At 37.5% G+C, this 12943-nt stretch overlaps 1 protein-coding gene across 3 annotated transcripts in view; it reads left to right on the forward strand.

Annotated features, from left to right (window-relative positions):
* The first annotated feature begins 1688 nt into the window (after positions 1–1688).
* LOC150081774 (uncharacterized) overlaps positions 1689–12943 on the forward strand; it is a 144099-nt gene continuing 132844 nt past the window's right edge. For 2 of the 3 annotated variants that reach the window (XM_090379641.1, XM_090379643.1), the window contains exon 1: positions 1689–1739. The gene's annotated coding sequence lies outside the window, so the exon portion shown is untranslated. Of the gene's footprint in view, positions 1740–1853; positions 1945–12943 lie in introns of those variants that run through there. The other variant, XM_090379642.1, reaches the window with a different exon arrangement.

Here is a 12943-nt window from a genome sequence, read left to right on the forward strand (position 1 = left end):
AGTATATTTTAATTTCGGGATTTTTTATGTTGTAGGTAAAGATATATCCTGTGTGGCATTTGATATATATTAATTGTGTTTTCTGTATGATTTTCCTCCCTATTTAAAGATTTTCTTTTGTTTATTTTAAGTGTCACATTTATATATTTTTCGTTTTGTTTTTAAATAAAATCAATTATTTTTTGAATATACATATCAGTTGTAATATAATTTAATTTTTGTTCCCTGTTGTTTTTCTACGCGAACTGAAATGGAACGTTGGCGATTTTCAATCGGCTTGGAAAGATATCGACTGTAATTGTACTAATTGTGAAGACATTGCGATTAGAGGTGTTTCTTTCTATTATGTTACCACTAGATCGTCTGAGTGGTAGCACAGTGGTATCGTCACCGTCCTCCCCACACCGGGTGGAAAATGCCTGGGTTCGAATCCCGTCGATGACGCGAGGAACTTTAATGGGCTTTTTTCACTCCGTGGCTGAGTTAGTTGGTCTCAGGCGTAGATAGCAAAGTTTTTCTCCCGAGTAATTGGGGTTTTTCGTCCAGCAAAACAGGCAAATCAACCATAGAACATACGCAATTTACAGACACAAATACGGGTTAATGTATTTAATTACGGGCAACCCTAAAATAATAATTTGGTTTTTTTTTGTTTTTTTTTTTTTTACCACTAGATCGTTTGAGTGGGTAGCACAGTGGTATCGTCACCGTCCACCCCCACACCTGGTGGAAAAGGCCCGGGTTCGAATCCCGTCGTTGACGCGAAGAACTTTAATGGACTTTTTTCACTCCGTGGCTGAGTTAGTCGGTCTCAGGTGTAGATAGCAAGGTTTTTTCCCAGAAACTGGGGTTTTTCTTCCAGCAAACAGACAACTCGATCATAGAACACACGCAATTAACAGACATAAGACACAGCACGGCAGATGACTTTAATTATTGGGGTGGCCTAAATATAATAGTTTGGTTTTTCACCAGTAGATCTTTCTATTGCAATAGCCTGGCATTAGGCCAGTGGTAATAATCACCATCCCTCCCCTTTCCTTGAAACTCGTCATTGACGCCAGGAACTTTTAATGACTTTTTTCAACTCCGTGGTTGGGTTAATCTCTGGTTTGAATAACAAGATTCAACCCCCCAAAAACATTGAGGGTTTTTTCCCCAGCAAAACTGTTAGTTGGACCAGAAAATTAACACAGTCTATGGACTCATCCGCATCGGCGGATGAGTCAAATCTCGGGTGGTCATACTATGACACTTCACTTTTTTCTATTATGTTACAACGAGATTTTATCTTTTTTTTTTCTTTCTTCAGAAATTTCAGGTTTATTTTTATTGTAGATTCGGTTGTGATTTATTTTCTAAATAATTATTCTAGAAGATTCCTCGGTAATCTCAGGGGCTCACATCTGGTGTGGTGAATATGGGCTTGGCACATCCAGGGTTCTAAGCTGGATATCATCCTCCTTCTCTTTAAAGGTGATTCCCTTCTACTTTTGACACTCTCTCTTTCTCTCTCAGGGTAACTCGGGAATTTTTTTTTTTTTTTTGCTGGTGCAGCATAAGCCTCAGGCTTCCTTGCATCATGTAGCTAATAATAATAATAATAATAATAATTTTCTTCTTGTAAAAATATATCGTAATTTTCATTTTTTATGTTCGTTTTTGGTTTTGTAATTATGCTACCTCTAGCGGGGAGCGTTCAACATTCTCAATACAATTTCTCCATGTGTTATGTTCAGGTGAGCAGGTAGTTGTTATTGGCGGTATTTGTGAAATTGGTGGTAACGTTTTTGATGCAAAGTGTCATGTTATGCGAATATTTTGTTGCACTCTTTTTCTTATATTTTCTGTATGATATCAGTTTAAGTGAATCTTTTTTATCCTTAGGTTTAATATATCCTTTTGACTCCACTTGAGTGGTGAGAAATAGTCAGCCGAGTTTGTGTATGTTTATATTTACTCTCAGGGGTAACACAGAATTTTTTTTTTTTTTTTTTGGCTGATGCAGCAAAAGATGCTGCACCATATGGATAATTATAATAATAATAATAAGCCGCCTGATTACCCGGGTTCGAATTAACTAGGAGCTATATGGCCAGCGAAAGTCTTAAGTCAGTTTAAGTGGGATAACAACAAATACAGTTATTTTGGTTTGTTAATATTTTGTAATGTTACTAGACTTAAATTTCTGAGAAACCTCATCCTTGCTTTTGGTTTCTGTCAACTCTAACAGAAGATTTGTGAATTCTGTGCCCGAGTTGGACTAGAAGTTCGTTACTCAAGGTCTTGGGGTTGGAAATCGAATATCACTGAAAATCAGAATGGCTTGTAGAAATCTCCAACTAAAATATGAAATTTCCAACAGAGTCTGTAAATAGTGTGGAAAATGCAGGAATTAAATAATAGGAACATTTATAATAAAGCTGTATTTATTTTCTATATCTTAATAACATTTGTGCTTGAGAAAATAAAGCAGTTGAAACAAAAATAAGTATTTATAACTTTTCAGAAATAGAAAGTTAATAAATTTTGTATTGTTTTGAAGACCACCTCCCTCAACAACAGTTTTTACTAACTTCAACTTATCTGCTTTATTTACATGAAGTTGTAGAATTCTTTGCTTAACCCTTTACTGGGCACACTAAAAGTATGACATTAGTGTATATAATGGTAGATTTTTCCACTGTTGTTAGGATAATTCAAAATTGTTCAGTTTTTGAAGCCACTTTTATGAATACAGTTGTGAGAAATCCATTTTATTTATATTTAAAACATATTTTAAGTCTTGCTTTTCTAACATAACATCTCACTTTTTTTTTTAATTATTATTGGTGTTAATTTTAAAATGTTATTAAAAATGTTAATTTTTAATTAACATTTTAAATTGCAATAGACATCGGCCAAAAAAAAACATTTCAACTATCCATTTGCTCCGAAAGTTTAACGTTTTCTTCAGTTTGAATTTATGCCCCCTTGGGTGTGCAGTCTGAGCAAGAGGAAGAATCTCATTAGTTGAGCTTGCTCAAACCATTCAAGGCCTTATACATCTCAATCAGATCACCTCGCAGGTGCTTAGTCTCCAGACGCAGCGATTTGCAGAACTTAAGCCCTGTTAACAGCATCACTTTGTTCCCTTCACCAATCTCATTGCCCTTCTCTGTACTTGTTCCAGTAGCTGTACATCCTTCCTAAAATGAAGCCTCCAGACCTGTTTGCAATGGCTTGACCATTGCCTTATACAGGCGCCTCCGTAGCCAGGTGGGAAGGAGCAGCAGTGCATAGCACACGCTTCTTGATTAGACCGGGGTTCAAGCCCGTCACCACCAAATACGGAGGATGCGGAAAGGTCAGGGAATGACCACCGCATATCCCGGAGCAATATGGCCTTAGTTGCTAATGCTCCTAAAAATCAAACCAAACAAACAGCCTTATACAGTTAAATCAACTGAGTGGTAGGAGAATTCAAATTTTTTAATTGTGGTAAATAAGTTCAAATCACTTAGGTTGGTGTTAGATAATTTTGTTATATATTACAATCAACATAACTTTCAGTTGTAACAATATAGTGTAATGCCAACTTGGTAGCGTGGTAGTATTAGTGGTGCATTTGAATTTTAATTATATGTAATTAATAACGTCACCTGCATAACATAACTGGTGCATGTTGTTATTACTGCATTAAATATATTTGTTTAGTGTAGTATTTTTAATTGTGTTGAATTTGAACAAAAATCATGCCTCAGAGCAGCAAAGCGAAGGGATCAAGCTAGTGGGAGTGCCATGGCTCTGCAGAGAACTGATGGGGGGGGCAGTAATCTGCCAAATCATGGCCTTATGAGATTTATGGCTTTCTTGATGTTTGCAGATCTATCAGTAATGAGTCATGATATCGCACTGGGGATATCTTGTGTTCTCGATGTAAAGAGTGTGAGGATATTAGGCACCAACTCAGCATTGTTATGGGCCTTTATGACAGCTTGAAGAACAAGGTGCAGCCCTCGAAGGAATTAAATTGGAGTCCATGAAGCTCTCAGCTGCCTACAACGATAGAGGTTGCACTTGATCATCAGGCAACACAGGCAGAATGCACTGGTCCTGCAGAAGCTACTTGTCGTTGGTGATTATTGTCAGGGAAACAGGAAATATATTGTGCAAAAAGGGTAAGGGGGAATAGGACCAAGGTATGTCTGCCGGGGGGAAGTTGATGACATTGTAGAGCAGTTATCTTTTAACGGTACAAAAGGTGATATTGTATACGTTGAACTAATGACATTGAGTAGGAGATCAGCAGACTTAACAAATACAGAGCAATATTGCAAAAAAGTCATGAGTTAGGGTAAAATTTGAAAGTGCTGCAATTCTGTTCAGACACTATATGAGGGAATATATGATGAGAGCTGTGTCAATCAATTTGGCCCTGCAGACATTGTGCAAGGCTCATAAGGTTGAATTTTTCTCAGTGTGGTCTGTGCTTGTTAATAGGAGAGACTGCTTCTAGAGGGTTGGAATACACTTAAATAGAAAGGGCGCAATAATATCTGTTGATGCTATAGTGTTAAGTTGGTCGGAAAACTGATAGCTTGGGGGATACACAGAATGATAGATTAACGATAGCCACAGGTAGAGGTGAAAGCAATTCTTGCCCTGTTTCTATTGGAATGAGTAGCAGCCTTGAAAGCAAAACACTCGGGATTTCAAGAACTGTTGGGAGTCACCATGAAACAAGTAAATACATAGGCTGTGTTAGGATAACTAAGAGTAAGAACAGGTGTATGTGGACTTGCATGTACAGCAATGCTAGGAGTATAGTAAATAAATTTGATGAATTTGAACTGTTGGTGAAGACATATGTAGACATTGTTGGAATTTAAGACATGGTGTCACTCAGATTTAAGGGATGCAGAATTTGAATATTCTGAGTACAATGTATACATAAAGGACAGACAGGATAGGAGGGGGGAAGAGTTGTGATCTTAGTTAAGAAGCACATAAAATGTAAGGCAGGTATCCAGTTGATATTTGTGGCCAGTGCAATGTTGAGTCAGTTTGGTGTTGAAGCACTGGGAAAAAAAAAATTTGAGAATAGGAGTGTGCTATAGGCATAATGATTGTGATGAAGTATACCAAACAACTGCACCTCCGTAGCCAGGTGGGAAGGAACAGCAGTGTGTAGCACATGCTTCTTGATTAGACCGGGGTTCGAGCCCGTCACCACCAAATAAGGAGGATGCGGAAAGGTCAGGGAATAACCACCGCATATCCCGGAGCAATATGGCCTTAGTTGCTAATGCTCCTAAAAACCAAAAATAACCTTGAGTACTGTATACCGGTGTGGAGGCCTCATTTTAGGAAAGATGTAGAGCTGCTGGAATGAGTGCAGAGAAGGGCAATCAGACTGGTGATTGGAACAAATTTTCTTGCTGTTACCAAGAAAATTGCAGCTTCTGGAGACTAGGCAACTGCAAGGTGAACTAATTGAGGTGTATAAGGCCTTGAATGGATTGAGCAGGCTCAATGCTAAATGGGATTCTTCCTCTTGCTCAGATTACTCAGCTGAGGGGGCATAAATTCAAATTGAGGAAAAACAATTGTAGAATAGATGTGCGGAAATTTGTCTTTAGCCAGCGGGTGGTGATAGTTGGAACAAACTTTCATCTGTTGTAGTGGAGGTCAGCAACTTAAATAAGTTCAAGGCAGAACTAGAGAAACATTTGGAGTGAATGGATGGGTGAAATGGGAAGGGTGTTTTTTCTTGGATGATGTTATATAAGCTTGCTTTCTTGCATTATATGCCCTGCTAATGCTAAGTTAAACAATAAGAAAGGAACCTTGGGTGGGTGGAATCTATCCAGTTATATTGAGGGAGGCAGCAAAGGAATTAAAGAAACCTTTAGCCATAATTATGTGAGCATTCTTGGATCAAGGGTGTCATTGGACTGGAGATGTGTGAATTTTTCCCCAATTCACAAAGGGAGATATCTTAGGGTGACACAAGTAATTACAGATATTAATTTAACTTCTGTTCCAAGGAAAATAATGGAGTCGCTGGTAAAAGAAGTAATTCAGGATCATCTACACAAGGCCGAAAATTACACATTAGACACACAATGGGTTTGTAAAGGGGGAATATTGTTTGACCAGTTTGATGTGGTCGCAAGGTTTGATGTGACCAGTTTGATACTATGATGTGGTCACAAGGGAACTGGATGCAAAAGATTTTTATATCATATACAGGTACCGGCAAGCTTGGGACCGGAGGTGACCCGGATTTCTGGATTTTCCAGTTTTCTGAACCAAGGCTTAATATATACTTAAAATAAACAATGAAAAGTAAAGAAAGAAATTGTACTTACCAGATGCAAATTAATACACTTCTAAAGCAGGGTCTGTTTAATCAAATATTAATTCACTAATCTTCATCTGAAGACAGTTCAACATCTGGGGTTGACAGATACAGGACGAGAAGCAGCACAGATATTGAAGGTTGAGGCTCAGGCTCAAGCTGAACTTCACTTGAAAGTTTCTAGTTGATCTTTGGAAATATGTCCTGCAGATTCCGTTATTTCATGTACTTTGGTTTTTCTTTAATGAAAATCTCTTGTATTTTATACATCCACATTATATGTTGCCCGCTGATGAAGCTCTTTTGCTCCATTCCCCGAATCAGTTCCTCAGTCAGGCTGATGCACTTGTCTATAGACACTTTCTCTTCTTTCAGTGCACTGTCATCACCATCGTCACCATTACTTTCATCTGAATTGTTGTTATTAGCATTCATTACCATATCTACAATTCACTATTAGTGAGTAGAAGCATCACCATAAATGTTTACACTCTTGGAGCATCACCATAAATGTTTATACACTCTTGTATAGCCCCTTCATCAAATGACTTAGCTACTTCACACAACAAACCGTTTTGCATATTCCAATAAATTCTTCACTATTTCTTCCTCACCAGACATACAAAAATCAGGTTCGTCATCATGATCACTGTCAAGAAATAAGTTAGATGGCAATAGTTTATGCCAGCCATTTATCAAAATACCAAAGTATCCTTGGGTACATTGTCCCAGGACTTCGCTGCACCCAAAGTGCATCTTTAACATTAAATGCTTTCTGAAATTCTATTATTCCTGTACCTTTGTTGCAAGTGTCTAGCATTTTCTGCAGAAATATATCCCTGTACCTGCACTTGAATGCACGAAGAATGCCTTGGTCTAAAGGCTGAATTAGCGAAGTACAATTTGGATGCAAGTAAACAGCACATACATTGTTCTTGACTAGAACTTCAGCAGGAAGGTGTGCAGAACAGTTATCAAGCACTAAAATAATTTTGCAGTCATCAGGTAGTCCCACAGATTTACAATGAGCCCTGGCATCAGGCACAAAGTTCTTTAGAAACCATTTGGTGAAAATCTGTGTTGTAATCCCAGCTCACTTATTTGCCTTATAAATCACAGGAAACACCCTGACTCCCTTAAATGCCCTAGGATTCTGACTTTTCCCAACAGTGAGTAATTTGCACTTGTGGGTGCCGGCTGTTTTGGAATATGCAATAATTGTAAGTTGTTACCTGGAATCAGTGGCGGTTTGTGACTCTGATGTTTGCGGGTGTCTTAAAGTCACATTAAATTGCTTTGGTTATAAGACATGTAGACATACACAGTAATAATAATAAGCGAGTTAAAAATACTGCAAAACATTAACTAGACATTTACCATTAACAGACTTGAACTTTTATTTAAAAACAAAATCCATTCTATGGTTTTTATTTGTTGAAAATAGATTAACTTTTTCATTCAAGTTTGGTGCTCTGTTGGCCAAGCTTTTCACTGTTGAAAGCATTGCTTGAGCATTTAGCCTTTCCTGATTCATAGTGCTCCGTAAAATGTTTTTATTCTTTTTAATGTTGAATGGCAGTGTTCGGGCTCTGAAGTAGTCATCGGAATGGTCAAAAGAACTTTTGAATTTTGTAAGTTTGCCAAGAACTTCAGCTAGATAATTTTCTGAGATGAATTTCAGCATGTCAGCTAATTTGAAATAATTGTGTAGATCTTGTCTGCTATAAAAACGTGTAATTCCGTAAGAAGTTTTTCTCTTTCAATCATGGGATATGCCTCAGTAGTCTCCCGTACCTCTTCCATGGGCATTTTTGTATGAAAAATAACAAAGTTCTCCTTGTTAAACAATTTAGCAGTAATTAATTGCTTTGTAAAAGAATATCTCTCACCTATGTCAACACTTATATAGTCGCATACTTTAAGGATTCAGAATTTTCATAAATGTTGTTCACTGTGCGTATATTGAAGTTCCATCTTGTAGGGGAAGGTCGGGCAACACGGCTGTCTATATGCTTTCCGAGAACAGAGAGATGCCATGGTGATCTCGAGAAAAATGTTGGAATCGACACGAGGTTCGAAAAGAATATTCTTGAATCTCGGGTACCACTTGCTACATTTCTCATCGGATTCAGTTGGTGTGCATAGCAGTGAATAAAATGTGCATTTTTGTACACTTTTTTTATTTTAGCCTGAAGTCCCCTTTTCTTGCCTTTCATCACACTTGTGCCATCAAATGTCTGAGCAACCAGTTTTTGAGTATTTACTTCGAGGATTATGTCTAACTGATCTAGAATGCACTTCAATATTCCATCTGCCGTTTGGTTTTCCAGAGTGAAAAAACCCCAAAACACTCAATGTCTCCATTCAGTTCATATCTCAGAACAGTGCCTCCGTAGCCAGGTGGGAAAGAGCAGCAGTGTGCAGCATGTGTTTCTTAATTAGACCAGGGTTTCGAGCCCGTGACCACCAAATACGGAGGATGCGGAAAGATCAGGGAATGACCACCGCATATCCCTGGAGCAATATGGTCTTAGTTGCTAATGCTCCTAAAAACCAAAATAATAACAACAAAGCCAACTTTTCCTTTAGTACCATTCAGCTGTTTTAAAACTGCGAATATATTTCTTTTTATTACTTATTCCCCATCTGAGAAATTTGAATCCTTGGTGTGGGGCGGCCTTCTTTTTTAATTGCATTTTTTTTCTTGGAGAGATAATTGTGAAAAACTAAGTTGCTGAAGTTTATTCACTGTCACGCGATTTACTTTATGGGGAAGCATGGAGGCCATGATCGAATCAAATTTCCCAAAATTGTGTGTTATTGAAATAATGTTTTACTTACACATCACCTCATAATACAACTTCAGCTTACCAAATTCAAACTCAATTTGCAATTAAGTTGTAATCACATAATTATACTGTTGAATGTTGACTTAACATTGATATTATTTAGTTACTTAATGGGATTTCTGGCAAATAACAAAAAGACACCGACATTGTGGCTACACACCCATCATGGTCAATGATGAAATCTGCACTGTGTGCTTTACGGTGACTTTGATTCGTTTCACCTATAAATAATGTATATTGGCAAGTTGCCAATGGCAACCAACTACCAGATATTCACTGGAATGCAAAATGTATCACTGCCTAGTATACAGTGAGGCCTTATGGTTAATTAGACTTCAAAGTTGGAAACGATTTCTTGTTTTTATTCGTTTATTATTGAAATGATTACTGGAAACAGGACCTGCATACTATATGCGGGTCCTGTTAATAAAAATATTCATTGCGTTGCATTGTTCTTCACAAATTTCATTTAACTGTTCACTGTATATCTAGATTTAAATAGCTTGGGGTGCTGCAGTGCCACAGTGCTTATGGATGGAATCCTTATACCCTGCTGGTGCTGACTCATCTGGTGTTATATAAGATTTCCTTGGTATGTAACGCCAGAATAAAGAAGTTTCATCTGCATCGTACACCTGTTCAGCTGACAGTCCCTCATCAAAAACCAACTTGGCAAATTCATCTAAATATGCCTCTGCAGCATCGTGGTCTGCAAAAGCCTTTTCTCCACAAACCTCAGCTTGCAAATGCAATGCCTTTTTTTAAATCTGTTGAACCACCCAGATGAATATTCACATAGTTGTCAAATTTAATTTCTCGTGAAAAAGTTTAGCTTGGGCCATTATAATGGAATGAACAAGTAGAAACTTTTCACTCCGTTGCTTCCTAAGCCATTCAGGCAAGTCTATCCATGTCTACACTCTTTGACTGGTCTAAAGTTTTTCGCTTGTCCATTAATTTAGGCACACCACTGTCACCATAGAATTTAAGTATCTGTTCCTTCTGTTTCATATTTACCACGTACCAACACCATACTCCTCACTCAAATGCCGCACTGAAGCACTTTTATCAGTCTCATAAGTAACTCTACTTTCTTTGATATACCTGAGTGCAAAATGTTTCCTTTTAGTCCTGGTATTAAATGAAAATTATAATAAATTGGGACAAATAATCACATAAATGTAGAGGCAAGTCCATACTGAATGTCCATACTCAAACTGATGTGCAATTGATTGCTATGATTCACGCTTGCTATATTCCACACCCGCACGTTGTCACAAAAAAAAAAAGCCTGCCAGAGTCGAATCTAGCCAGTTTCAAAAATAGCCAGTTTTCTGGAAGCCGGATAAATGGTCCGGTACTTGTATTTAGATTTCAGGAAAGCTTTTAGTACTATTGCATAAACGACTGGTGAAAATTGGAGCAGTGTGGCATTAAGAGCAAGTTGCTGTATGGATAAAGGGATGATTGAATGGGAGAAGACAGAATGATATCAGTGGACATTGCTGTTTGGGCACTAATATTATTAGTGGAGCCCAGGATTCAGTGTTGGTCCCATTGTTTTCTATATTTATCACTGATATTGATGAAGGTATATCAGGCAGAAGATGCAAAGGTTGTCAGGGTGGTTAATGACAATAATTACAGTATGTTACTGCAACAGGATCCAGAAAAGTTAGGCAGATGAGCTGAGAAATGGCAATTTGAAGTTTAAGTTTAACATCAACAAATGCAATGACTGCATATGGAATGGATAGCAGTAACTGTAGAATAATGTACCAACTGTATGGTGCTACACTCTGGGTAATGGAAAATGAAAAAGACCTGTGGGTAATTGTGCAGTGAGACATGAAGTTCTCTGAGCAGTGCAGACAGGCTACCAGAGTGGGTCATGGGGTCTTGTCAGTGATATTCAGGAATTGTTGCTAGCAGGGATAAGGAGGTAATTATCTCTTTGTATAAGGTAATGGTCAGGCCACATCTTGAGTACTACATACAGTTTAAGGCCTCATTTTAGGAAGGATGTGCTGCTGCTGGAAAGAGTACAGAGAAGGGCAACAAGATTAGCAAGCAGAACAAGGGGTTGTTCTTACCAAGAAAGGCTTCGGTTTTGCAAATTGTAGTGTCTGGAGACTAGGCACCTTCGAAGTAATCCAACTGAAGTGTTTAAGGTTTTGAAAGGATTGAGCCTAGCTTGGTGCTGATGGGATTCTTTCTTTTGCTCAGACCACACAGGTGACAGGGCACAAATTCACATTGAGGAAGGATGGTTACTGATTAAATGTGAGGAAGTTTTGTTTTAGCCACTGCGTGGTTTATTGCTGGAACAAACTTACATCTGTTGTTTTGAACGTTGAGCACTTAAATAAATTCAGAGACAAATTTGACAAAATAATTGGAGGTGAATAGGTGGAATGGTAGGTGTTTTTTTGTTTTTTTTTAGCTGATGCTGTATAAGCTTGCTTTTTTTTGCATCATTTGCCACTGCTAATGCTAACTTCCGAAGCCCCAGTATATGGGAACAATAGAAATTCTGAGATGTAATTTAATACAAAACTAATCATAAAACTGAACTCTGGAATCATCTGGTAAAGATTCCATTCGTTTTGTAGCTAGTCTTCCACTTCTGGTTTTAAAAAACTAAAAAGTATTTTTAAGGAATGCTTATTTGCATTCTTTGGACAGACCTTTTTCTAGGATTAGATTTGTGTAATTAAAAGCAGAAGAACATTATCAATCCACTGCAGTATGAAAGCCTCCCAAACAATTCATGTTGAGGGGAGTGAACCATAATCTGCCATGCTAGTCCAGTGCGGCTTGACAGATTGACCATATTTAGAAGTAGGGGCTCAAGCCCCGGTCTACTCAAAGGGCTTGTGCTACTGCACTCCCTCTTCTGACCACTCGGCTACAGCAGCCACTGTAATAAGCTACTATAGCACAGTAACAAAGGAACTGGATGCCAAAAATAATTTTGATATGATATACATCAGGATAGAAGTAAATCATACCAAATTCGCTGGTGGAAGTTTTCCTTCAGATAATAGATAGCTCTGATATCTATTATTTTCTTGATTATTCTACCCATAAACCCAATGAGATTCGGGAACGAGAGTAGCTCCGTGCAGGCGAAGTTTTTACGGCTCCAACTAACAGAGAATTTTTTCTTAAATTTTTGCCATTTTATTGACTTAAATTGGCATATTAATTTATTTTCTAGTAGCAGCTTTATATTCTTAGTTACGATACTTAAGTTTATTTTGAACTTAGATTTTGTAGGTTATTATTTAGTATCAGTAAGAGTATCCACATGTTGGTCAAAATTTTGCAGCTCCGGCAAACGCTAAGTTTTTAATTATATTTAGCCTTTTTATTGATTTAGTTATATTAAATTATTTTCTATTAGTAACTTATAGTCCTAGTCAAGCTCCTTGGTTTATTTTGAATTTAGATAGAAATTTTAAGTTAATTTGCCACTACTACTACTAATTAAATTTCAGTAAAGTTTTTAATATTGTTCCACATGCAAGACTACTGTACAAATTAACAGTGTGGCACTGTTAATTTTTATTGCTAAGCATTACTGCTTTGGATAAAGGGATGGCAGCAGAAGACAGATTACTAATTTGCACTGTTCTGCTAGTGCTATTAGTAGAGTCCCTCAGGGTTTAGTGCTGGTCCCAGAATAATGTTTTCAGTATTTATTAATGACACTGATTAAGGAATATCAAGTGTAAGTTTACATGAAATA

This window comes from Mastigoproctus giganteus, chromosome 8 (assembly GCF_048544385.1).
Source record: "Mastigoproctus giganteus isolate SK-2022 chromosome 8, ASM4854438v1, whole genome shotgun sequence".
Classification (NCBI taxonomy): domain Eukaryota; kingdom Metazoa; phylum Arthropoda; class Arachnida; order Uropygi; family Thelyphonidae; genus Mastigoproctus; species Mastigoproctus giganteus.